Below are 25836 nucleotides of genomic sequence, written 5' to 3'. Positions count from 1 at the left end.
AGCATTGATCAGTGCCAGGCACCATGAGGGACTTCAGAGCATCGATCAGTGCCAGGCTCTATGAGTAACTTCAGAGCATTGAACAGTACCAGGCACCATGAGTGACTTCAGAGCATCGATCAGTGCCAGGATCTATGAGTGGGTTCAGAGCATATATCAGTGCCAGGCTCTATGAGTAACTTCAGAGCATTGATCAGTGCCAGGCACCATGAGGGACTTCAGAGCATTGATCAGTGCCAGGCACCATGAGTGACTTCAGAGCATCGATCAGTGCCAGGTGCCATGAGTGACTTCAGAGCATTGATCAGTGCCAGGCACCATGAGTGACTTCAGAGCATCGATCAGTGCCAGGCACCATGAGTGACTTCAGAGCATCGATCAGTGCCAGGCACCATGGGTGACTTCAGAGCATTGATCAGTACCAGGCACCATGAGTGACTTCAGAGCATCGATCAGTGCCAGGCGCCATGAGTGACTTCAGAGCATCGATCAGTGCCAGGATCTATGAGTGGGTTCAGAGCATATATCAGTGCCAGGCTCTATGAGTAACTTCAGAGCATTGATCAGTGCCAGGCACCATGAGGGACTTCAGAGCATCGATCAGTGCCAGGCTCTATGAGTAACTTCAGAGCATTGATCAGTGCCAGGCACCATGAGGGACTTCAGAGCATCGATCAGTGCCAGGCTCTATGAGTAACTTCAGAGCATTGAACAGTACCAGGCACCATGAGTGACTTCAGAGCATCGATCAGTGCCAGGCGCCATGAGTGACTTCAGAGCATTGATCAGTGCCAGGCACCATGAGTGACTTCAGAGCATCGATCAGTGCCAGGCACCATGAGTGACTTCAGAGCATCGATCAGTGCCAGGCACCATGGGTGACTTCAGAGCATTGATCAGTACCAGGCACCATGAGTGACTTCAGAGCATCGATCAGTGCCAGGCGCCATGAGTGACTTCAGAGCATCGATCAGTGCCAGGATCTATGAGTGGGTTCAGAGCATATATCAGTGCCAGGCTCTATGAGTAACTTCAGAGCATTGATCAGTGCCAGGCACCATGAGGGACTTCAGAGCATCGATCAGTGCCAGGCTCTATGAGTAACTTCAGAGCATTGATCAGTGCCAGGCACCATGAGGGACTTCAGAGCATCGATCAGTGCCAGGCTCTATGAGTAACTTCAGAGCATTGAACAGTACCAGGCACCATGAGTGACTTCAGAGCATCGATCAGTGCCAGGCGCCATGAGTGACTTCAGAGCATTGATCAGTGCCAGGCACCATGAGTGACTTCAGAGCATCGATCAGTGCCAGGCACCATGAGTGACTTCAGAGCATCGATCAGTGCCAGGCACCATGGGTGACTTCAGAGCATTGATCAGTACCAGGCACCATGAGTGACTTCAGAGCATCGATCAGTGCCAGGCGCCATGAGTGATTTCAGAGCATCGATCAGTGCCAGGATCTATGAGTGGGTTCAGAGCATATATCAGTGCCAGGCTCTATGAGTAACTTCAGAGCATTGATCAGTGCCAGGCACCATGAGGGACTTCAGAGCATCGATCAGTGCCAGGCTCTATGAGTAACTTCAGAGCATTGATCAGTGCCAGGCACCATGAGGGACTTCAGAGCATCGATCAGTGCCAGGCTCTATGAGTAACTTCAGAGCATTGATCAGTACCAGGCACCATGAGTGACTTCAGAGCATCGATCAGTGCCAGGCGCCATGAGTGACTTCAGAGCATTGATCAGTGCTAGGCACCATGAGTGACTTCAGAGCATCGATCAGTTCCAGGCACCATGAGTGACTTCAGAGCATCGATCAGTGCCAGGCACCATGAGTGACTTCAGAGCATTGATCAGTACCAGGCACCATGAGTGACTTCAGAGCATCGATCAGTGCCAGGCGCCATGAGTGACTTCAGAGCATTGATCAGTGCCAGGCACCATTAGTGACTTCAGAGCATTGATCAGTGCCAGGCACCATGAGTGACTTCAGAGCATCGATCAGTGCCAGGCGCCATGAGTGACTTCAGAGCATTGATCAGTGCCAGGCACCATGAGTGACTTCAGAGCATCGATCAGTACCAGGCACCATGAGTGACTTCAGAGCATTGATCAGTGTCAGGCACCATGAGGGACTTCAGAGCATATATCAGTGCCAGGACCATGAGTGACTTCAGAGCATCGATCAGTGCCAGGCGCCATGAGTGACGTCAGAGCATCAATCAGTGCCAGGTGCCATGAGTGACTTCAGAGCATCGATCAGTGCCAGGCACCATGAGTCACTTCAGAGCATCGATCAGTGCCAAGCTCCATGAGTGACTTCAGAGCATATATCAGTGCCAGGTTCTATGGGTGACTTCAGAGTATTGATCAGTGCCAGGCACCATGAGTGACTTCAGAGCATCGATCAGTGCCAGGCACCATGAGTGACTTCAGAGCATCGATCAGTGCCAAGCTCCATGAGTGACTTCAGAGCATATATCAGTGCCAGGTTCTATGGGTGACTTCAGTGCATTGATCAGTGCCAGGCACCATGAGTGACTTCAGACCATATATCAGTGCCAGACTCCATGAGTGACTTCATAGCATATATCAGTGCCAGACTCCATGAGTGACTTCAGAGCATATATCAGTGCCAGACTCCATGAGTGACTTCAGAGCATTGATCAGTGCCAGGCACCATGAGTGACTTCAGAGCATATATCAGTGCCAGACTCCATGAGTGACTTCAGAGCATATATTAATGCCAGGCTCCATCAATGAGTTGCCAGTTCTATGAGTGGGTTCGGAGCATCGTTCAGTGCCAGGATCTATGGTTGGGGTTCAGAGCATCGATCAGTGCCAGGCTCTGCCAGTGCATTTAGAGTCTTGATGTGTGTCAGGTGGTGCCAGTGGGTTTACAGCCTGAATGTGTGCCAGGGTCTGCATGCAGTTTGGATTGTCAATAGTGTGCCAGGTGGTGCCAGTGGGTTTCGAGTCTCGGTGTGTGCCAGGCTCTGCCAGTGGGTTTAGAGTCTCGATGTGTGCCAGGTGCTGCCAGTGGGTTAAGAGTCTCGGTGTGTGCCAGGTGGTGCCAGTGGGTTTAGAGTCTCGATGTGCGCCAGGTGCTGCCAGTGGGTTAAGAGTCTCGGTGTGTGCCAGGTGTTGCCAGTGGGTTTAGAGTCTTGATGTTTACCAGGTGGTGCCAGTGGGTTATAGTCTCGGTGTGTGCCAGGCTCTACCAGTGGGTTTAGAGTCTCGGTGTGTACCAGGTTCTACGAGTGGGTTTAGACTCTCGATGTGTGCCAGGTGGTGCCAGTGGGTTGAGAATCTCGATGTGTGCCAGGCTCTGCCAGTGGGTTAAGCATCTCGATGTGTGCCAGGCTCTGCCAGTGAGTGTAGAATATCGATGTGTGCCAGGCTCTGCCAGTGGGTTTAGAGTATCGATGTGTGCCAGGCTCTGCCAGTGGGTTTAGAGTTTCGATGTGTACCAGGTGGTGCCAGTGGGTTTAGAGTCTCGGTGTGTGCCAGGCTCTGCCAGTGGGTTTAGAGTTTCGATGTGTACCAGGGGGTGCCAGTGGGTTTAGAGTCTCAGTGTGTGGCAGGTGTTGCCAGTGGGTTTAGAGTCTTGATGTTTACCAGGTGTTGAGAGTGGGCTTAGAGTTTTGATGTTTACCAGTTGGTGCCAGTGGGTTATAGTCTTGATGTGTCCCAGGCTCTGCCCGTGGGTTCAGGGCCTCAATAGTGTGCCAGGCTTTGCCAGTGGGTTCAGGGCCTCAGTCGTGTGCCAGGCTCTGCCAGTGGGTTCAGGGCCTCAGAAGTGTGCCAGGCTTTGCCAGTGGGTCCAGGGCCTCAGTAGTGTGCCAGGCTCTGCCAGTGGGTTCAGGGCCTCAGAAGTGTGCCAGGCTCTGCCAGTGGGTCCAGGGCCTCAGTAGTGGCTGCCCTCTCGAGCTGCTCTGGAGTTTTGTGCGTTACCCACATGAGCGTCTCCTGAGACCAAGGCCCCAAAGCTCATCTCTCCAGGAAGCATGGCCTTGGCAGAGCTCCATGAACACCCTGTTCCAAAGGTGCCAGTCAAGGCTTGTGTAGGAGACACAGGAGCCCATTAGTGCATGGTGAACATGCCATTATGCAGGATGCTCTGTGCCCCACACCCCTCACCAGGTCTGCCATGCCTCTCGGGATGGGTAGGCCTGGGCGCTGCAAGATGCGAACAACACAACACCTCACGTGCTAGAAAACAAAGCTCACCTCAGCACTAACCCGTCATCAGCATCAAAGCAAAGGGGCGGAGCCGCCTGAGCTGCCAAGAGAGAAGAGTGGAGTGCCCCAGGTGAGCCCTGCACCACGGGCGCAGCACCAGGAGGGGGGCTGGCACCAGAGGTGGCACCGAGGGATTCCACAGAAATGAGGCATGAGTCAGACAGAGTCACAAGCAGGCCCCAGAGGCAGCAGCCATTCCTAAGGACATGTAAACACTGACGGTGCACTGCCTGTAGAGGGCTGTGCACTGAGAGAAGCGGTGCACTGCCTGTAGAGGGCTGTGCAGGGAGAGAGGAGGTGCACTGCCTGTAGAGGGCTGTGCAGGAAGAGAGGCGGTGCACTGCCTGTGGAGGGCTGTGCACTGAGAGCAGCGGTGCACTGCCTGTAGAGGGCTGTGCAGGAAGAGAAGCGGTGCACTGCCTGCAGAGGGCTGTGCAGGAAGAGAGGCGGTGCACTGCCTGAAGAGGGCTGTGCAGTGGGAGAAGCGGTGCACTGCCTGTGCAGGGAGATGGAGTGAGAGAGGTGGTGCGCTGCCTGTAGAGGGCTGTGCAGGGAGAGAGGAGCTGCACTGCCTGTAGAGGGCTGTGCACTGAGAGAAGCGGTGCACTGCCTGTAGAGGGCTGTGCAGGAAGAGAAGCGGTGCACTGCCTGCAGAGGGCTGTGCAGGAAGAGAGGCGGTGCACTGCCTGCAGAGGGCTGTGCAGTGAGAGAAGCGGTGCACTGCCTGTAGAGGGCTGTGCAGTGAGAGAAGCGGTGCACTGCCTGTGCAGGGAGATGGAGTGAGAGAGGCGGTGCACTGCCTGTAGAGGGCTGTGCAGGGAGAGAGGAGGTGCACTGCCTGTAGAGGGCTGTGCAGGAAGAGAGGCAGTGCACTGCCTGTGGAGGGCTGTGCACTGAGGGAAGCGGTGCACTGCCTGTAGAGGGCTGTGCACTGAGCAAAGCCATGCACTGCCTGTAGAGGGCTGTGCAGGAAGAGAAGCGGTGCACTGCCTGTAGAGGGCTGTGCAGGAAGAGAAGCGGTGCACTGCCTGCAGAGGGCTGTGCAGGAAGAGAGGCGGTGCACTGCCTGCAGAGGGCTGTGCAAGGAGAGAAGCAGTGCACTGCCTGTAGAGGGCTGTGCACTGAGAGAAGCGGTGCACTGCCTGTCGAGGGCTGTGCAGGAAGAGAAGCAGTGCACTGCCTGTAGAGGGCCGTGCAGGAAGAGAAGCGGTGCACTGCCTGTAGAGGGCCATGCAGGAAGAGAGGTGGTGCACTGCCTGTAGAGGGCCGTGCAGGAAGAGAAGCGGTGCACTGCCTGTAGAGGGCCGCAGGAAGAGAAGCGGTGCACTGCCTGTAGAGGGCTGTGAAGGGAGAGACGCGGTGCACTGCCTGTAAAAGGCTGTGCAGGGAGAGAGGTGGTGCACTGCCTGTAGAGGGAGATGGAGTGAGAAAGGTAGAGCACTGCCTGTAGAGGGCTGTGCAGGGAGAGAGGTGGTGCACTGCCTGTAGAGGGCTGTGCAGGAAGAGAGGCGGTGCACTGCCTGTGGAGAGAGATGCAGTGAGAAAGGTAGAGCACTGCCTGTAGAGGGCTGTGAAGGGAGAGACGCGGTGCACTGCCTGTAGAAGGCTGTGCAGGGAGAGACGCGGTGCACTGCCTGTAGAGGGCTGTGAAGGGAGAGATGCGGTGCACTGCCTGTAGAAGGCTGTGCAGGGAGAGAGGCGGTGCACTTCCTGTAGAGGGTTGTGAAGGGAGAGACGTGGTTCCCTGCCTGTAGAAGGCTGTGCAGGGAGAGAGGTGGTGCACTGCCTGCAGAGTGCTGTGCAGGGAGAGATTCATTACACTACATTTGGAAGGCAGTGCAAGGAGAGAAGCGGTACACTGCCTGTAGAGGGCTGTGCAGGGAGAGAGGCTCTGCACTGCCTGTGGAGGGAGATGCAGTGAGAGAGGAGGTGCACTGCTTGTGGAGGGAGATGCAGTGAGAAAGGTAGTGCACTGATTGTAGAGGGATGTGCAGTGAGAGAGGCAGTGCACTGCCTGTAGAGGGCTGTGCAGTGGAAGAGGCAGTGCACTGCATGTGGGGGGAGACACAGTAAGGGAGCTGGTGCACTGCCTGTGGAGGGAGATGCAGTGAGGGAGGTGGTGCTCTGCCTGTAGATGGAGGGATGTGAGGGATGTGCTGCACTGCCTGTAGAGGGATGTGCAGTGATAGAAGTGGTAAACTCAGTGAGGAGGGAGATGGAGTGGGGGAGTTGGTGCTTTGCCTGTAGAGGGAGATGTAGTGAGGGAGGTGCTGCTTTGCCTGTAAAGGGAGATTCAATTAGGAAAGTGGTGCGCTGTGTGTAGAAGGAGATGCTGTGAGGGAGGTGGTGCACAGCCTGTAGTGGGAGATGCAGTGATGGAGGTGGTGCACTGCCTGTAGAAAAGATGAAATGAAGGAGGTTCTGCACTTCCTGCAGAGAGAGATGAGTGTGGGAGGTGCTGCACTGCCTGTAGAGGAGATGCAGTGAGGGAGGCAGTGCACTTCCTGTAGAGGGAGATGCAGTGAGGGGGTGCTGCACTGCCTGTGGAGGGAGATGCAGTGAGAGAGGTGGTGCACTGCCTGTAGAGGGCAGTGCAGGGAGACACGTGGTGCACTGCCTGTAGAGGGCTGTGCAGGGAAAGATGCAATGCACTGCCAGTGGAGGGAGATACAGTGAGTGAGGCAGTGCATTGCCTGTAGAGGGCAGTGCAGGGAGAGAATTGGTGCGTTACGTGTAGAGGGCAGTGCAGGGAGAGAAGGGGTGCACTGCCTCTAGAGGGCTTTGCAGGGAGAGAGGCAGTGCACTGCCTGGAGAAGGAGATGCAGTGAGAGAGGTGGTGCACTTCCTGTAGAGGGAGATGCAGTGAGGGAGGTGCTGCACTGCCTGTGGAGGGAGATGCAGTGAGAGAGGTGGTGCACTGCCTGTAGGGGGCAGTGCAGGGAGAGAAGTGGTGCACTGCCTCTAGAGGGCTGTGCAGGGAAAGATGCAATGCACTGCCAATGGAGGGAGATACAACGAGTGAGGCAGTGCACTGCCTGTAGAGGGCAGTACACGGAGAGAATCGGTGCACTACGTGTAGAGGGCAGTGCAGGTATAGAAGGGGTGCACTGCCTGTAGAGGGCTTTGCAGGGAGAGAGGCAGTGCACTGCCTGGGGAGGGAGATGCAGTGAGAGATGCGGTGCCCTGCATGTGGAGGGAGATACAGTGAGAGAGGCGGTGCACTGCCTGTAGAGGGAGATGCAGTGAGAGAGGCCGGGCACTGCCTGTGGAAAGAGATGCAATGAGAAAGGTTAGTGCACTGCCTGTAGAGGGCTGTGCAGTGGGAGAGTCAGTGCACTGCATGTGGGGGAGACACAGTAAGAGAGCTAGGGAAACTGCCTGTGGAGAGAGATGCAGTGACAGTGTTGGGGCACTGCCTGTGGAGGGCGATGCAGTGACAGTGGCAGTGCTCTGCCTATAGAGGGAGATGCAGTGAGGGATGTGTTGTACTACCTGTAGAAGGACATGGAGGGAAGGAGGGGCAGTACTGCCTGTAGAGGGAGATGTAATGAGGGAGGTGTTCTCTCTGAGGAGGGAGATGGAGAGAAGAAGGTGCTGCTCTGCCTGTAAAGGGAGATTCAATTAGGAAAGTGGTGCACTGTGTGTAGAATGAGATGCAGTGAGGGAGGTGCTGCACTGCCAGTAAAAGGACATGCAGTGAGAGAGGCGGTTCAATGTAGTGGGAGATGCAATGAGGGAGGTAGTTCGCTGCTTGTAGAAGGAGATGCTTTGAGGGAGGTGGTGCACAGCCTGTAGAGGAAAATGCAGTGAGGGGGGTGATGCACTATAGAGAAAAATACAGTGTGGAAGGTGGTGTACTACCTGTAGAAGGAAGTGCAGTGGGGGAGGTGGTGCTCTTCCTGTAGAGGAAGAAGTAGCGAGAGTGGGGATGCACTGCCTGCCGGGGGAGATGGAGTGAAGGAGGTTCTGTAGTGTCTGTAAAGGAGTTACAGTGAGAGCGGCGGGTTACTGTCGTGCTAGATGCAGTGAGAGAGGTAGGTCACTGCTTGACGAGGGAAATGGAGCGAGGGAGGTAGTGCACTACCTGTAGAGGAAGAAATATTGTGGGGGGTGCTGCACTGCCTGTAGAGAGAGATGAGTGTGGGAGGTGCTGCACTGCCTGTAGAGAGAGATGAGTGTGGGAGGTGCTGCACTGCCTGTAGAGAGAGTTGAGTGTGGGAGGTGCTGCAATGCCTGTAGAGAGAGATGAGTGTGGGAGGTGCTGCACTGCCTGTAGAGAGAGATGAGTGTGGGAGGTGCTGCACTGCCTGTAGAGAGAGATGAGTGTGGGAGGTGCTGCACTGCCTGTAGATGGACATTCAGTGAGGGACGCAGTGCACTGCCTGCAGAAGGAGATGTAATGAGGGAGGTGCTGCACTGCTTTAGAGGTAGATGCAGTGAGAGAGGTGGTGCTCTGCCTGTTGAATGAGATAGAGTGAGGGAGGTGCTGCACTGCATGTAGGGGGAGATATGGTGAGGGAGGTCATGCACTGACTGTAGAGGGAGACGGAGTGAGGGAGGCGGTTCACTGCCTATAGATGGAGATTGAGTGTGTGTGGTGCTGCATTGCCTGTGGAAAGAGATGCTGTGAGAGAGGCAGTGCACTGCCTGTGGAGGAAGATGTAGTGAGAGATATGGTGCACCGCCTGTGGATGGGGAGGCAGAGAGGGAGGTGCTTCACTGTCTGCAGATGGAGATGCAGTGAGGAAGGTGCTGCATTGCCTGTAGAGAGAGATGAAGTGAGAGAGGTGGTGCACTGCCTGTGGAGGGAGATGCAGTGAGAGAGGCGATGCACTGCCTCTGGAGGGAGATGCAGTGAGAGAGGCGATGCACTGCCCCTGGAGGGAGATGCAGTGAGAGATGCGGTGCCCTGCATGTGGAGGGAGATACAGTGAGAGAGGCAGTGCACTGCCTGTAGAGGGAGATGCAGTGAGTGAGGCCGGACACTGCCTGTGGAGGGAGATGCAATGAGAAAGGTTAGTGCACTGCCTGTAGAGGGCTGTGCAGTGGGAGAGTCAGTGCACTGCGTGTGGGGGAGACACAGTAAGAGAGCTAGGGAAACTGCCTGTGGAGAGAGATGCAGTGACAGTGTTGGGGCACTGCCTGTGGAGGGCGATGCAGTGACAGTGGCAGTGCTCTGCCTATAGAGGGAGATGCAGTGAGGGATGTGTTGTACTACCTGTAGAAGGACATGGAGGGAAGGAGGGGCAGTACTGCCTGTAGAGGGAGATGTAATGAGGGAGGTGTTCTCTCTGAGGAGGGAGATGGAGAGAAGAAGGTGCTGCTCTGCCTGTAAAGGGAGATTCAATTAGGAAAGTGGTGCGCTGTGTGTAGAATGAGATGCAGTGAGGGAGGTGCTGCACTGCCAGTAAAAGGACATACAGTGAGAGAGGTGGTTCAATGTAGTGGGAGATGCAATGAGGGAGGTAGTTCGCTGCTTGTAGAAGGAGATGCTTTGAGGGAGGTGGTGCACAGCCTGTAGAGGAAAATGCAGTGAGGGGGTGATGCACTATAGAGAAAAATACAGTGAGGAAGGTGGTGTACTACCTGTAGAAGGAAGTGCAGTGGGGGAGGTGGTGCTCTTCCTGTAGAGGAAGAAGTAGCGAGAGTGGGGATGCACTGCCTGCCGGGGGGAGATGGAGTGAAGGAGGTTCTGTAGTGTCTGTAAAGGAGTTACAGTGAGAGCGGCGGGTTACTGTCGTGCTAGATGCAGTGAGAGAGGTAGGTCACTGCTTGACGAGGGAAATGGAGCGAGGGAGGTGGTGCACTACCTGTAGAGGAAGAAATATTGTGGGGGGTGCTGCACTGCCTGTAGAGAGAGATGAGTGTGGGAGGTGCTGCACTGCCTGTAGAGAGAGATGAGTGTGGGAGGTGCTGCACTGCCTGTAGAGAGAGATGAGTGTGGGAGGTGCTGCACTGCCTGTAGAGAGAGTTGAGTGTGGGAGGTGCTGCACTGCCTGTAGAGAGAGATGAGTGTGGGAGGTGCTGCACTGCCTGTAGAGAGAGATGAGTGTGGGAGGTGCTGCACTGCCTGTAGAGAGAGTTGAGTGTGGGAGGTGCTGCACTGCCTGTAGAGAGAGATGAGTGTGGGGGGTGCTGTACTGCCTGTAGAGAGAGATGAGTTTTGGAGGTGCTGCACTGCCTGTAGAGAGAGATGAGTGTGGGAGGTGCTGCACTGCCTGTAGAGAGAGTTGAGTGTGGGAGGTGCTGCACTGCCTGTAGAGAGAGATGAGTGTGGGAGGTGCTGCACTGCCTGTAGAGAGAGATGAGTGTGGGAGATGCTGCACTGCCTGTAGAGAGAGATGAGTGTGGGAGGTGCTGCACTGCCTGTAGAGAGAGATGAGTGTGGGAGGTGCTGCACTGCCTGTAGATGGACATTCAGTGAGGGACGCAGTGCACTGCCTGCAGAAGGAGATGTAATGAGGGAGGTGCTGCACTGCTTTAGAGGTAGATGCAGTGAGAGAGGTGGTGCTCTGCCTGTTGAATGAGATAGAGTGAGGGAGGTGCTGCACTGCATGTAGGGGGAGATATGGTGAGGGAGGTCATGCACTGACTGTAGAGGAAGACGGAGTGAGGGAGGCGGTTCACTGCCTATAGATGGAGATTGAGTGTGTGTGGTGCTGCATTGCCTGTGGAAAGAGATCCTGTGAGAGAGGCAGTGCACTGCCTGTGGAGGAAGATGTAGTGAGAGATGTGGTGCACCGCCTGTGGATGGGGAGGCAGTGAGGGAGGTGCTTCACTGTCTGCAGATGGAGATGCAGTGAGGAAGGTGCTGCATTGCCTGTAGAGAGAGATGAAGTGAGAGAGGTGGTGCACTGCCTGTGGAGGGAGATGCAGTGAGAGAGGCGATGCACTGCCTCTGGAGGGAGATGCAGTGAAAGAGGCGATGCACTGCCCCTGGAGGGAGATGCAGTGAGAGAGGCTGGGCACTGCCTCTAGAGGGAGATGCAGTGAGAGAGGCGATGCACTGCCTCTGGAGGGAGATGCAGTGAGAGAGGCGATGCACTGCCCCTGGAGGGAGATGCAGTGAGAGAGGCTGGGCACTGCCTCTAGAGGGAGATGCAGTGAGAGAGGCGATGCACTGCCTCTGGAGGGAGATGCAGTGAGGGAGGCCGGGCACTGCCTATAGAGGGAGATGCAGTGAGAGAGGCTGGGCACTGCCTATAGAGGGAGATGCAGTGAGAGAGGCGATGCACTACTTGTTTAGGGAGATGCAGTGAGGGTGCAGTGCACTGTATTATTATGAGGAGCTGGGTCTTCAGCTCCTTTCTGAAATGCAGGAGAGTTGGGGCCCCTCCACTCTTGATAATTGCTGCATTTTATTGTGCTGGACCAGTGACACACTCACCTCACCAAAGGGCCTCTAATGCACCGATACCTGAGGTCCGACTCCCATCGTCACTGGGCCGACCAGCAGCCGAAGGACAAACCCTGTGAGGGCCGGTGCTCGACTGCTAAAGACCTGGTGTACATTTCGGTGGACAGGTTACGCCATCACAGCGGTGACGGCTCTCCCCACCCTGAAAAATAAAAATCCTATAGGATATAATGGAATGTATATTTCAGCGAATGGGCTATCGATCACCGTTGTGACGGAGTAACTTGTCCCAACCCCGGCGCTCAGATGTGGGCTGAAGACCCCCCTCTTCCGCTCGGCAGACAGTGTTGACTAGGAGTTGGTCGTAACTGGCGTCATTTTCTCGAGCGTAATGACGTGAGAATCCTAATCCAGCATTTAGCGCTATTTTCTTAATGCAAAATGCACCCCGCGTCTAAAATGGGCCCGAGGACGCAAAGTAGCGCTGAATGATACATGCCATGGACAGCCGCAGCCGCAGCCCTCGCATTCTCAGCTTGTTCTTCTGTGCTCCTGCGGTTGGATTTTTGTCCCCAATTTTTCTGAATTACTCAAGCTTGGATTCATTATGTAATTCTGGTCATTTTGCATCCCAAGAGTAATGCGTAATTACTGAAATTGCTCCGATTACCAAGGCATAATTAAACTTTCTCCCAGGCCTGGAGCTGCCTTCCGAACATCTGCATGGCATCCCTTCCCCCAATTGCCCTTGGACATGTAAAAGGTGGTGCAGGAATGATGGCTCCCCTGTCCCCCCCTTCCCCCTTGGACATGTAAGGTGGCACAGGAATGATGGCTCCCCTGTCCCCCCCTTCCCCCTTGGACATGTAAGGTGGTGCAGGAATGTTGCCTCCCCTGGCCCCCCTAACCCCCTTGGACGGGTAAGGTGGTGCAGAAAAGACGCCCCCCGCCCCCCTTCCCCCTTGGACATGTAAGGTGGCGCAGGAATGTTGCCTCCCCTGGCTCCCCTTCCCCCTTGGACATGTAAGGTGGTGCAGGAATGATGGCTCCCCTGTCCCCCCTTTCCCCCTGGACAGGTAAGGTGGTGCAGGAATGTTGCCTCCCCTGGCCCCCCTTTCCCCATTGGACTTGTAAGGTGGTGCAGGGATGATGCAGCCAGTAGTTTACCCCTGGGCATGTAAGTTGGTGCAGGGATGATGGCTCCCCTGGCCCCCCTGCCCCTCTTGGACATCTAAGGTGGCACAGGAATGTTGCCTCCCCTGGCCCCCCTACCCCCCTTGGACAGGTAAGGTGATGCAGAAAAGTAGCCACCCCACCCCCCTTCCCCCTTGGACATGTATGGTGGTGCAGGAATGTTGCCTCCCCTGGCCCCCTTGCCACTTGGACATGTAAGGTGGGGCAGGGATGATGGCTTCCCTGCCCCCCCGCCCCCCTTTGGACATGTAAGATGGTACAGGAATGTTGCCTCCCTGGCCCCCCTACCCCCCTTGGACATGTAAGGTGGTGCAGGAATGATGGCTCACCTGTCCCCCCCATCCTCCTTGGACATGTACCGTGGTGCAGGGATGATACCTTCCTGGCCCCCCTTCCCCCTTGGATATCTAAGGTGGTGCAGGGATGATGGCTTCCCTGTCCCCCCCTTCCCCCTTGGACATCTAAGGTGGTGCAGGGATGATGCAGCCAGTAGCTGTTGCTTGACAACACAAGACCCTATAAGCAAAAAAGCTCCAAACTTATAAAGTTCATGTGGGGAGGAAGAGAAGGGGTCTGTGCAGTGAGCGTGCAGTGCAGTCACGGGGCAGTGACGTACAGGGAGGTGGTCCATTAATAACTATTAATACCTCTGACTCAGAGACCAAGGAGGCCTGAAAAGTAGGGTACAATATATGGTCAAATACAAGGTAAATGTTAATATTTACTTACACTTCATGCAACGCAGCACAGTACAACGCAGCGAGGGAACTTGTGTTGCTGCGTTGTGTGAAGGGGAGAGGGCAGAAATGGTTCATATTTGCAAGATATGATACATTCCTGCTGACTCCCTGTGCTGGCTGGCGCGCGGTCTGCAGCCTAGTGCCAACTCAGGCACCCTTGGCCACGGTGCTGGGGTGCCGGCGTTGCGCGCAGGATTGTGGTGCAGGAACGCCCAAGCTGCGCCCATGGAACGCTTCCTGGTGCAACATGTTGAAAGTCTTACATCATATTTACTAAACCACGCACAGGGTCTTTGCGTCCCCTAGGAAACCTCTAAAATGATTGTATGTGGGGGCTCTGCCACAAAACGGATGCAACCCGTTCTTCGTGTATCTGTAGGGTGACCAGATTCTCAAATCAAAAAACGGGGACAGGTCATAGACATAGAAGTAGGACTATGGTTTGCAGTAACCATCGACATAAAAGTAGGGCTATTTGACAGCTGTCATAGACATAGAAAAGGGACTACAATTACAGCTCCCTCCACAGACCGAGATGAAGCATTACAGACAACAAATCCGCGGTCTTTTATTGGCAACCCTCTCCTTCACACAGCAGCATTACTACTTTTTATTACATTTACACTTTTAAGGACTATAGCATATATTTGCCAAAAATCAATAAAACATCACAGGCTAGCAAACGCCAGATTTACTAGCTTTATCAATGCTCGTTTCTATAGCTGCGCGTCAGCACCACGTAAAGGGCAACTCACCAATGTTGCTTAGTTGCTCATGACAGAAAAGCATGGGAGGTAAACTGCGGAATGCTAAATTGCCAAATGGCAGCGATGGACCAATGTACAAAAAAAAACTTCTCTCCAGGTATTACTGCCTTAGCGTCTTAAGGGTGGCAAAGGTTGGCCGACCACACTGTCCTCCCACATTTGCGTAGTTACTGCTGAGATGTCATGACCTTACTGGGGTATGTATAGTGTACTCTAGCCATTGGTATCATCTCATAGTGTGAAGACCTGAGCAAAAAGCTCGGGCAGCGCTGCTCGCCTCTCCCACAGGCATTAACCCTGCTCCTTTAAGTCCTTTCCAGCTAAACAGTTTGCCGTGATCTGAACGGTCAGTCAAAAGGTCAAGTCATAGCTTTGATATGGAGAACACAAAGCATGCATCAATTGGTTATGAATAAAACATGCAATGAGCAATGCATTAATCCTTGCACGGTATGCATAAGGGCTACTGAAAAGTTTGTATGACTATGAATACAAGATACAGGATGAAGAAATATTGTTTTATCCAAAGAAGAAACTTTGGCTGGCACGATGACGTAGGTGGCGCTGCGTGTAAAATGTCTCTCTTCAAAGGATTTCCGTTCTTGCTACAGCGCTCACCTCAGTGACGACACATGCCGTAAACAGTGCAAAGAGAGCATGCGCGCGCATGCTCAACCGGAACAATGAAAAACAGGGACATTTCTGTGTTTAACGGGGACACTGTTTGAAAACAGGGACATTTGAGTCACTTGGAGAAAAGTGTCGGGACACGGGGACACTTCCCCAAAAACGGGGACCGTACTGGGAAAACGGGGACGTCTGGTCACCCTATGTATCTGCCCCTTAGCCATGTGCTTGGGGGGTGGGAGGGCATTTGCACCCTCAAGCCCCGTGGAGCAGACCTGCTGAGAGCGCCATTTTAGGAAGTGGTGAGAGAAGAGAAGGCAGAAGTGGAATGGGTGGGAGAGAGAGAGGGAGAAACAGAGAGAGGTAACTCCAGGAGAAGGAAGGGTAGAGACAAGACAGGGAAAGACACGAGCGCTAGAAGTATTTGTAAATAAATGACTCAGCAACCGCCCTGGAGCATTGGGAGAAGCAGCGCCAACTGGCACAGCAGGGGGAAAACACAAGAGCTTGGCCAACAAAGTGCGGTCCAGAGTCCAACAAAGATTTGTTGTGTTAGGAGTGAAGAAACAGCATCTTTCAAGGCCAACAGACAGTGCTCTGCATCACAATGCGGCACTGTTTGGAGTGTATCAGGAAACCACTGACAGAGATTAGAACTGCTCTTGGATTGTTTTTGCATTTGTGTAGCGTTTACCACCCCTGACAGGGCGCTAAAGCGCTTTACGATGGGCAGCACGCTGCTCTGGAACCCACGGCTAGAGGTCAGTCCGGTGTTATCAGTCATTGTTGGCTACTGAGACGACTCTTGTGCACTTCACGCCGTGACCACATTTTCTTTGTGAGAGATTAAATGAATGGGAGTTAGAAGTGATTGTGTGTGTGTGTGTGTGTGCGTGTGCGTGCAGGTGTGTGTGTGTGCGTGCATGTGTGTGAGTGATATGTGCATGAGTGGGGACGGGCGGGTGGGGGGGTAAAGTAGTGTCTGGATACAGGCATTGAGGGGAGCTCAGTGGCGGCTTGCACAGGTCACTGTTAGACCTGGCACCTTGGCGTGAGTCTCCCTTCCACTTTTTGTCGCTGTGCCTCATGTGTTTTTATGGTGTTGGCCGCCCAGAGCGCTGTGCCACTGCTAACCCGTGCCACAGTGCAAGTGCTCCCTATGTAAAATGTATATGTTGGTTGGATTCCATGATTGGCTTATTTGGTTTTCTATCAGACCCCAGTAAAGTTCACCAGGAGTGCCAGGGCGTGTAATACAAATGCCGCTCGTGGGCTCGCAGCACTGGTTGTGCCACCCACAGAAGCGGCCTGGTAAAATGTATCTAAGGTCTGCCATTGCAGAACCTGCGTGCATTCTGGTACTGACATGCTGACTGGGCAAGTGCACACACTTGCCAGTCCCTAAACCTTCCCTTAACTTCATATTAGTAACCCCTATGGCAGGCCCAAGGGGAGGGCGCATTGTAAGCATAAGGTAGGACAAGCCCTGATGTGTGTGGCATGTCCTAATAGTGAATTACAGCCATTTTCGTTTTTCACTATTGTAAGGCTACCCTGTTCCCATAGGCCAGAATGGGCTGTTAAGATTGTTACATCCTAGGATCCTAACAGGCCCAGGGAACATGGTAGAAGATCGAGTTTAGTATGCCTGAACTCAGAATAATAAGGTACACCTTTTAGTAAGGTTTATTTTAATATTCCGTGTTTGCAAATGCCGCTTTTAGAAAGCTGGCCTTTGCTTGCCTAACCATTTCAGCCCGCCTCTGCGTGATGTGTATCTGCTGTCTGGCTTGCGTGAGTGACAGGGCTGGGGAAACCCAGATGGGCAGGGCTAGGTAGCCTGGTGGAGAATAGGCCGATTGACAGGTAGATGGGTGGGAGGAGCGCACCTAGACTCTAAATAGGGCTGTGCTCTGCCACCGCAATGCCGGCTCTGCCCCCTGTGGAGCGTCTGATGACTCTGCCCTGCTCCCTGAACGTAACCCCTTAACGTAGCCACATACTTGTTTAAATTTTCGTTTTGCTGGAAATCGCCATTGTTGGAAGAAACCATGCCTGATTCAGTCATTGTGGAGAGAGCAGCATCTGTCGTCTCTGAAATTGAGGATGTTGACTGGGAAGAGGAGAGACTAGAGAGCTACACCAAGGCCCAGCTGAAGGGTTTCTGTAAAAAGTTCAAAGTCCCCATTGTTGGATGTAAGCTCAAGGCAGATCTGCTCAAGGCGCTGAGGGCCTGGATTGAGTCAAGGGCACCTGGAGATGTGGTAGTTGTTGAACCAGCAGAAAGCGTCCAGAGCTTTGGAAGAGGCCTGTCGCCAGGAGAGTTGGCAGACAGAAAAGAAACCAGGATGCATGAAACGGAGATGGCAAAACTTAAATTGAGTGGGCAACTGGAGCTAGAAAGCAAAAAGCTGGCTCTGGAAGAGAGAAGAATCCAAATGGAGCATGAAATGAAGTTGAGGTAATTGGATCTGAAAGCTAAAAGTTTAGAGTCCACTCCCTCTGGTGGCAGCACACCGTCAGTGCAGGCAGGATGTGGTTAAGGAATTTTTAAAGAATGATGACATAGGGCAGTGGTTCAAGGCCTATGAGGTAGACATGTCTTCCCACCGGGTCCCTGAGAAAGATTAGGGAGCGGGGTTGTGGGGACGGTTCCTTAGTGAGGGGCGGGACACACTGCCAGACTTACCTTCAGATGTTTATAATTCTTATCCCCATATGAAGGCAGCATTGATGTCTAGGTATGGGTTGACCCCTGAGTTGTATAGACAAAGGTTCAGGGGTTGCACTAAGATTCCTAACAGTACGTATGTGGAGTATGTAACTTTTTTTTGCAGAGCGCTGGATGGTTGGGTGAAGGGTAGCAAGGTTGATGATTTTCAAGGGCTTCTTGATTTAATGGCCTGGGAGCACTTGTCCAGTAATTGTTTTCCTCAGCTACGCCAGCACCTGATTGATAGTAAGCTGACTAGACCTAGGAAGCTTGCTGAGGAGGCGGACCGCTGGATCAGTACCAGGGTCCACAAGGGTCACGTGGGAGATTCCGCCAAAGGTGGGCAGGGTCCCCAGCAGAAGAGTGGGGGGGACAGGGGTAACCAGAGGGAGTTCCCAAAAAGGCCCCAAAGTAATCCCCAAGGGAACCAAGGGAAAGGTTTTCAGCCTCCCCCACCCCTGAGACCGACCGGGGCCCCAACAGGTCCTTCTGTTCAGAAGGGGCCCCTAAAATGTTACAAGTGTGGTAACCTGGGGAATTTTGCCTCTGATGTAAAGTGTCCTTTGTATGGTAAACCAGCATCCACTGGTGCTCCACCCCGGCAGGTGACTAGTGTAGCCTTGGGGGCGGAGATGGGTGTCCAAGGTGGGTGGGGTCCCACAGAGATGTCCCTTGTCTCATTAGGAGACTGTGAAGTGGTCCCCCAAACCCAACTGCCTGATAACACTAAGAAGTACAGGCAGTGGGTGACCATAAACGGCCCGTAGAGTGGAAGCTCTGAGAGATACAGGAGCCAGTGTGACAGCTGTCAAGTGTCACCTGGTGTCTCAAGAGCAGGTTGTCCCAGGAGCATTCTATCTGGTTGTTGCCGCTGACAACACAGAGAGTCACTGCAAGGTGGCTCAGGTTCCCTTTGAGTGGGGGGGGGTCTCTGGTACTCTTCAGGTAGCTGTGAGGCCCGCCATGCCTGTAGACTGTCTGTTAGGGAACGATTTGGAGAGCTCACCTTGGGCTAAGGTGGAGCGGAGTGCTCACCTGGAGATGTTGGGTATGCCCGATTGGGCGTGTGTCACCACACGGTCCATGGCAGCAAGTAGAGGTGCTCAAGAAATCCTGGAGCCTGAGAGGGAGGCCCAGGGACCGGCCTTAGAGAGAAGAAGCAGGAGGCGCGGGAAACCGGCCCCTAAAGTTCCCACGGTCTAGGAGGAAGCAGACCTTGCGGGGGATGCCCTGGAGCCTACAGGGGAACAGATAGCTGAACTGGGAAACCTGCTTGAGCCATTGGCAGCAGGAAGGGGGTCCCTCCAGGGAGGACTTTTGTAAGTGTTGGAAAGGCGCCCGCCGGAAGGGGGTTCGATACACGTCTTGCCCACCCCTTCGACCCACCTCTCCCAAGTAAGCCGAACCAGGCGCGCACACCCTGATCTGCACTGTGAACAGAGGGACACCACACGTATTCTTTGTAGGACGATAAGTTCTTTTATCGATGATTTCAGGGATCTTTATGACCCAAAAGGCAAATAGTACAGCAGTGGCACAACGTACCACAAATCAGTCGTGGGGAATGGGGGTAGCGGGACAGTCTTTCAAGATAGTGTCTCTGCGAAATACCCTTTGGAAGCTCACAATCCTCGAGCTGGAGGGTGTCGTGTCTCTGGGCGATCTCTTATCGAGTCGTCCTCAAGGGGAGCGCCGCGAGTCTCTCAGCAGGCACAGGTGGTCGGAGTTCAGGAGCCGCGATTCCGTCCGCAGGGCTCAGATGGTTCAATAGCTGGGGGGCCGCGAGTCACTCAGCAGGCCTAGGTGGATCAGGGTTCGGGAGCCGCGACCTCGTCCGCAGGGCTCAGATGGTTCAATAGCAAGAGGCCGCGAGTCACTCAGCAGGCCCAGGTGACTTCAGCGTTCAGGAGCCGCGACAGCGTCAGCAGGCTCAGATGGTTCCAGGTCTTCTCTGTCCTTGTTCCTCCGGCACCCCTTGTTATACTCCGCTGGTTCTTTGAAGTCCGGAGTGCTCGCAGGGGGGGACTGGGGTGGCGGAGGGGGGTCGGCGGGATTTCCTGCCGCTCACTTCTTTGGTCTTTTCAGGTGGGTCTGGGAGGGACCCCAGACGCTCGGTAGGGGAGGCGCCTGCTCCCCAGGGGCCTGGTGGCCGATTGAGTCCTCCCGGGGAAGGCGACCCGAGGTGTGACTGGGCTGGCGCCTCTGGGTCTGGCTCGAGGGTTCCCGCTCCCTCGGTTGGGCATGCGTGATAGGGTGTTGAGTCTGTCAGGTCTCTGGCCGGCCCGTGGATCGGGGGTGGCTGGGGCGGCCGGAGTCGGGGATGTCGTGTCTTGAGGGTGGTTGCAGGTTGGCGGGATGATGGAGAGGGCAACGCCGTGAGGCCGGTCTCACAGTAAGGCGCAGAAAGAGTGCCCTTCTCTTGTGGGTATGAGGCAGCAGGCTGCAGACCAGGCCGCAGGTGATCAGTCTGGGTCACATTTCATTTACTGGGAGAACGACCTCCTGTATACAGAGCCTAAGGTTGCTGAGCCTGGGTCAGCCCGTGCGCTGGTGGTACCCCAGGACTTCAGAGCCTTCCTACTGGGGCTGGCTCACGATGTGCCATTAGCAGGGCATTTGGGGCAGGACAAGACCTTTGAAAGGCTTGTCACCCACTTTTATTGGCCTCAAATGCGCAGGAGTTCAGACACTCACTGCAGGACATGCCAGACTTGCCAGGCAAGTGGAAAGAGTGGGAGGAAACAGAAGGCTCCATTCCAGCCATTCCCTGTGGTCGGTACCCCATTCCAGCGAGTGGGGATTGACATTATAGGGAGACTGGACCCCAGGACAGCCATGGGCAATAGGTTCATCCTGGTCCTGGTGGACCATGCCACCCGGTACCCGGAAGCCCTCCCTCTGAGGACAGTGACGGCCCCCGTGGTGGGACGTGCACTGATGGGAATTTTCTCCAGAGTGGGATTCCCTCTAGAGGTGGTGTCTGACCGGGGTACCAATTTCATGTCCAAATACATGAAATCTCTTTGGCAAGTGTGTGGTGTAACCTACAAGTTCACCACACCTTACCACCCCCAAGGAAACGGGTTGATTGAGAGATTCAACCGAACCCTCAAAGGCATGATAATGGGCCTAGAAAGACCCATGAGGCGTAAGTGGGACGTCCTCTTACCATGCCTTCTCTTTGCTTACCATGAGGTGCCACAAAAGTCTCTAGGGTTCAGCCCCTTTGAGCTCCTGTATGGCCACCCAGTGCGAGGACCTCTAAGTCTGGTCAAGGAAGGCTGGGAGCAATCTCCCAGGAAACCTCCCCAGAATGTATACAGTTACATGCTGGCCTTCAGGAACCAGACTAGGCGATTCAGGCAACTTGCTGGGGCAAATCTGGAAGCCAGCCAGGAGGAGATGAAGCGGTGGTACGACCAGAATGCCACTCTGGTAGAGCTTCAGCCTGGACGAAAGGTATGGGTCTTGGCCCCCATGGAGCCATTCATGCTCCAGGATAAGTGGACCAGTCCCTTTGAGGTGGTGGAGCGCAAGAGTCCTGTTACCTACGTGGTGGACCTGAAGTCTCCTAGGAACCCCTTAAGGGTCCTACATGTCAACCGCCTCAAGCCCCACTTGGAGAGGTCCCAAGTGGGCATGCTCTTGGCAACAGATGCTGGGATCGAAGAAGAGACCGAGCCTCTTCCTGACCTCCTGTCAGCCCAGGAGCAAGATGGGTCAGTGGATGGTGTCATCCTCTCTTCCGCCCTTACCCCTGAGCAACAGAATGATTGTCGCCAGCTGCTGGGACAATTTTCTGATCTGTTTTCCCTGGTTCCCGGTGTCACTGATTGGTGCGTCCATGATGTGGACACCGGGGATAGTACACCTGTGAGGCACAAGGCCTACAGAGTGACTGACAGGGTGAGGGCATGCATCAAGGAGGAGGTCTCCAAGATGTTTGCACTCCGGGTAATTGAGTCCTCCAGCAGTCCTTGGGCCAGCCCAGTGGTCTTGGTCCCAAAGGCTGCAGCGCCGGGAGCCACACCCGAACTCCGGTTCTGTGTGGACTACAGAGGACTCAATTCAGTCACCAGGACTGATGCACACCCCATCCCCAGAGCTGATGAGCTCATAGATCGGCTAGGGGCTGCCAACTACCTCAGCACGTTTGATTTAACGTCTGGGTACTGGCAGATCGCCTTGACCGATGGGGCCAAAGAGAGGTCAGCATTTTCCACCCCAGATGGGCACTACCAGTTCCGGGTTATGCCCTTTGGGATGAAGAATGCCCCTGCCACCTTCCAGAGGTTGGTCAACCAGATGTTGGCTTGACTGGACTCGTTCAGTGCTGCCTACCTGGATGACATCGCAGTGTTCAGCTCCACTTGGGAAGAACACCTGCGCCACCTCTGGGAAGTGTTGATGGCGCTGCGCAAGGCAGGCCTCACGATCAAGGCGAGTAAGTGCCAGATCGGGCAGGGATCCGTGGTGTACTTGGGGCACCAGGTTGGGAGCGGCCAGGTGGCGCCCCTTCAACCCAAGATAGAAATCATCCTGAATTGGGAGTCGCCCAAAACCCAGACAGAGGTGAGAGCCTTCCTAGGTCTCACCGGGTACTACAGGAGGTTTGTCAAGGGGTATGGCAACATTGTTGCCCCCTTGACAGCGCTGACTTCTAGGAAGCAGCCCAGGAAAGTGATTTGGACTGACACCTGTCAGAAAGCTTTTGAGACCCTGAAAGCTGCTATGTGCACGGCGCCCGTGCTCTTGGCTCCCAACTTCTCCAAAGAGTTTATCGTTCAGACAGACGCTTCAGAGCATGGTGTGGGGGTTGTTCTTTCACAGATTAATGAAGAGGGCCTAGATCAACCTGTAGCCTTTCTTAGCAGGAGGTTACTTCCACGGGAACAGAGATGGAGTGCTATTGAGCGCGAGGCATTTGCTGTGGTCTGGGCGCTGAAGAAGCTAAGACCATACCTGTTTGGGTCTCACTTCCGGGTTCAGACAGACCACAGGCCCCTCAGATGGTTGATGCATATGAGGGGTGAGAAACCAAAGCTGTTGAGGTGGTCCATCTCCCTACAGGGTATGGATTTCACGGTGGAACATCGCCCTGGTACAGATCACGCCAATGCTGACGGTCTGTCCAGATTTTTCCGCCTTAGTGATGAGGAACTCCCTGGGGTAGGGTAGTTCTCCCCACTCTTCAGCTGGAGGGGACACGTGTTAGACCTGGCACCTTGGCGTGAGTCTCCCTTCCACTTTTTGTCACTGTGCCTCATGTGTGTTTATGGTGTTGGCCGCCCAGAGCGCTGTGCCACTGCCAACCCGTGCCACAGTGCAAGTGCTCCCTATGTAAAATATATATGTTGGTTGGATTCCATGATTGGCTTATTTGGTTTACTATCAGACCCCAGTAAAGTTCACCAGGAGTGCCAGGGCGTGTAAATACAAATACCACTGGTGGGCTCGCAGCACTGGTTGTGCCACCCACAGAAACGGCCTGGTAAAATGTATCTAAGGTCTGCCATTGCAGAACCTGCGTGCATTCTGGTACTGACATGCTGACTGGGCAGGTGCACACACTTGCCAGTCCCTAAACCTTCCCTTAACTTCATATTAGTCACCCCTATGGCAGGCCTAAGGGCAGGGTGCATTGTAAGCATAAATTAGGACAAGCCCTGATGTGTGTGGCATGTCCTAATAGTGAATTACAGCCATTTTCGTTTTTCACTATTGTAAGGCTACCCTGTTCTCATAGGCCAGAATGGGCTGTTAAGATTGTTACATCCTATGATCCTAACAGGCCCAGGGAACATGGTAGAAGATCGAGTTTAGTATGCCTGAACTCAGAATAATAAGGTACACCTTTTAGTAAGGTTTATTTTAATATTCCGCGTTTACAAATGCCGCTTTTAGAAAGCTGGCCTTTGCTTGCCTAACCATTTCAGCCCGCCTCTGCGTGATGTGTATCTGCTGTCTGGCTTGCGTGAGTGACAGGGCTGGGGAAACCCAGATGGGCAGGGCAAGGTAGCCTGGTGGAGAATAGGCCGATTGACAGGTAGATGGGTGGGAGGAGCTGTTGGACCTGTCAGCCCTAGGGTGGTCTCCCCATCTATTTTTGATCGTGCCTCATTTTTTCCACCCTCATTTTGATGTTGGACTTAAGTCTCCGGGCGCCTTTTCATTGCCAATCAGTGTTAAGGTGCAGGTGCTCCCTTCTCCCAAGATGGCTGCCACAGGCCCCTGCTACTGCAGAGTGGTCTTCATTAGTAGCACCCTAGCTGCCAGGAGCTGGCTGGGACCCCACAACAATGTTGCGACACCAGCCCGCCTTTTTTGTCCCATCGGTAGAATGGGGAAGCTCCTGGAATGTGCTGGAACCTTCTAGAAGGGAGGTGTGGTTTTTACTTTTGACGCCTTGGATAGAGGTCACCTGACCTAGGGATACTTAACAGAGGGAGGGAACTTTTTCTAGTCAGTTGGCCAGTGGGGTAGAGCAGAGCTGGAGAATCCACGCAGGAGTTTTAGGCGGTAGGGCCTAGCCAGGGACTTATGCCTCTGAGAGTGACAGGATTTAGGTGCTGCCTCTTAAGTGAGTGAGGGATCCTGTAAAGCCCACTGATCTTGCCCAGCAGTAGGAGGACCCAGGGACCCTCTGCCTACCTGACTAGGAAGGGCCTAGTCGCCAACTCAATCCATACCCCCCAGGAACAGAACCCCCCAAGGGCACCGGAAATATCTGCGCCATCAGGACTTCAGGTCACCCCTGAAGGCTGAAACTGAATGCTGAGACTTCGTGTCACGACTGCATGCAGAACCTGAATGCTGACACTGAATGCTGAGACTTCATGTCAAACCTGAACACTGAAACTTTACGCTGAAGCTGATTGCGGAATGACCGGGGATCAACCAGGTACTAGCGCTGAGACCTCTGCGCTCCCTGACCTGGCCTGGGATCCCCTGCATCAACCCCCGTTGAGCGCGGAGCTCTCCCGCTTATTTTGACCCACCCCCCCCCGCCCCCTTGGTGTGCAGGGACCAGAGCGCGCTCACCGCTGCGGCTCGGGAGCCTGAAGTGTGCCTCGTCACCCCAGCGTGGCCCGCGGAGAAGCCCGCCCCCGTCACGGAAGGACCTACTGCGGAGTCCGGAGCTGAGTTGGACGCCTCCAGACGTCGAGATCAAGGTAAGCCGGGAGGCTTGGGGACGGACCCGGTGCGCCCCCTACAGACCGGGAGCGGCACCGCACCCCAACACCCGGATTCCCCCTCCGTGGGTTTCCCCCCGTTCACCCCAGACTGTGACACCCCGCCGAGGGATTGCCCCTCTCCTCCGAGACTGTCGAGCAGCGTTGTGCCCCACAAACTGCACAGAAGCACTTGAAGCTTGATTCGTACGAGTAGTGCTATGTTCGTAGGCTTTGCTCTAAAGTGTTCAATGCTTAATTATTACGAGTAACGCTGTGTTGGTAGGCTTTGCTCTAAAGTGGTCAAGGCTCTAGTATTACGAGTAACGCTGTGTTCGCAGGCTCTGCTCTGGAGTGTTCGAAGCTCAATTAGTACGAGTACCGCTGTGTCCGCAGGCTCTGCTCACCAGGACTCACTGTGCAATTATCACGAGTAGCGCTGGGTTCTAGAGCGCTGTTCCAGATTGTATCAGGTACACCCTACAGCACTGTTATGGTTGATGGGCGCAACAAATGCTAAGCGCTAATGAACTGCATTGACATCTAAGGAATTGCATTTACCGGTAATGAACTGCATTGACATATAATGAGTTACATTTACGTATAATGAACGGTATTTACGCATAACTGGGTAGATAAACTTGAGTTGTTTACATAAACCCTACAGTGTGGCGTCCCTTATTGTGTGCGTTCCCTGCTTCAGAGGAGGTGTGTGTCGTATGGTTGCTTTACACAAAAGCCTTTGGGTGCCCAGCCGCTCGAGTCACGTTACCCCCATAGGGCTTGGTGACCCCAGGTCTTACATTGTTGGCGAGCGGTGGGATTAGGACCTGTGACCATACAGCACACTTCCGGGAAGCGGAGGGCGCCACAATTAAACGCATATTGTATTGAAGCTCTGCAACTGTTATTGCTGCACTGATTACATTCCACTGTCCAGACTGAGGTTGTAGAATCCTGATTAGCTTGCAACTGTCACCCATTTCCTAGAGTTTTCTTCCTTAGTATCTAGGTCCCCA

This window comes from Triturus cristatus, chromosome 9, assembly GCF_964204655.1.
Source record: "Triturus cristatus chromosome 9, aTriCri1.1, whole genome shotgun sequence".
Taxonomy (NCBI): domain Eukaryota; kingdom Metazoa; phylum Chordata; class Amphibia; order Caudata; family Salamandridae; genus Triturus; species Triturus cristatus.
Note: the sequence above shows the minus strand (reverse complement) of the source record.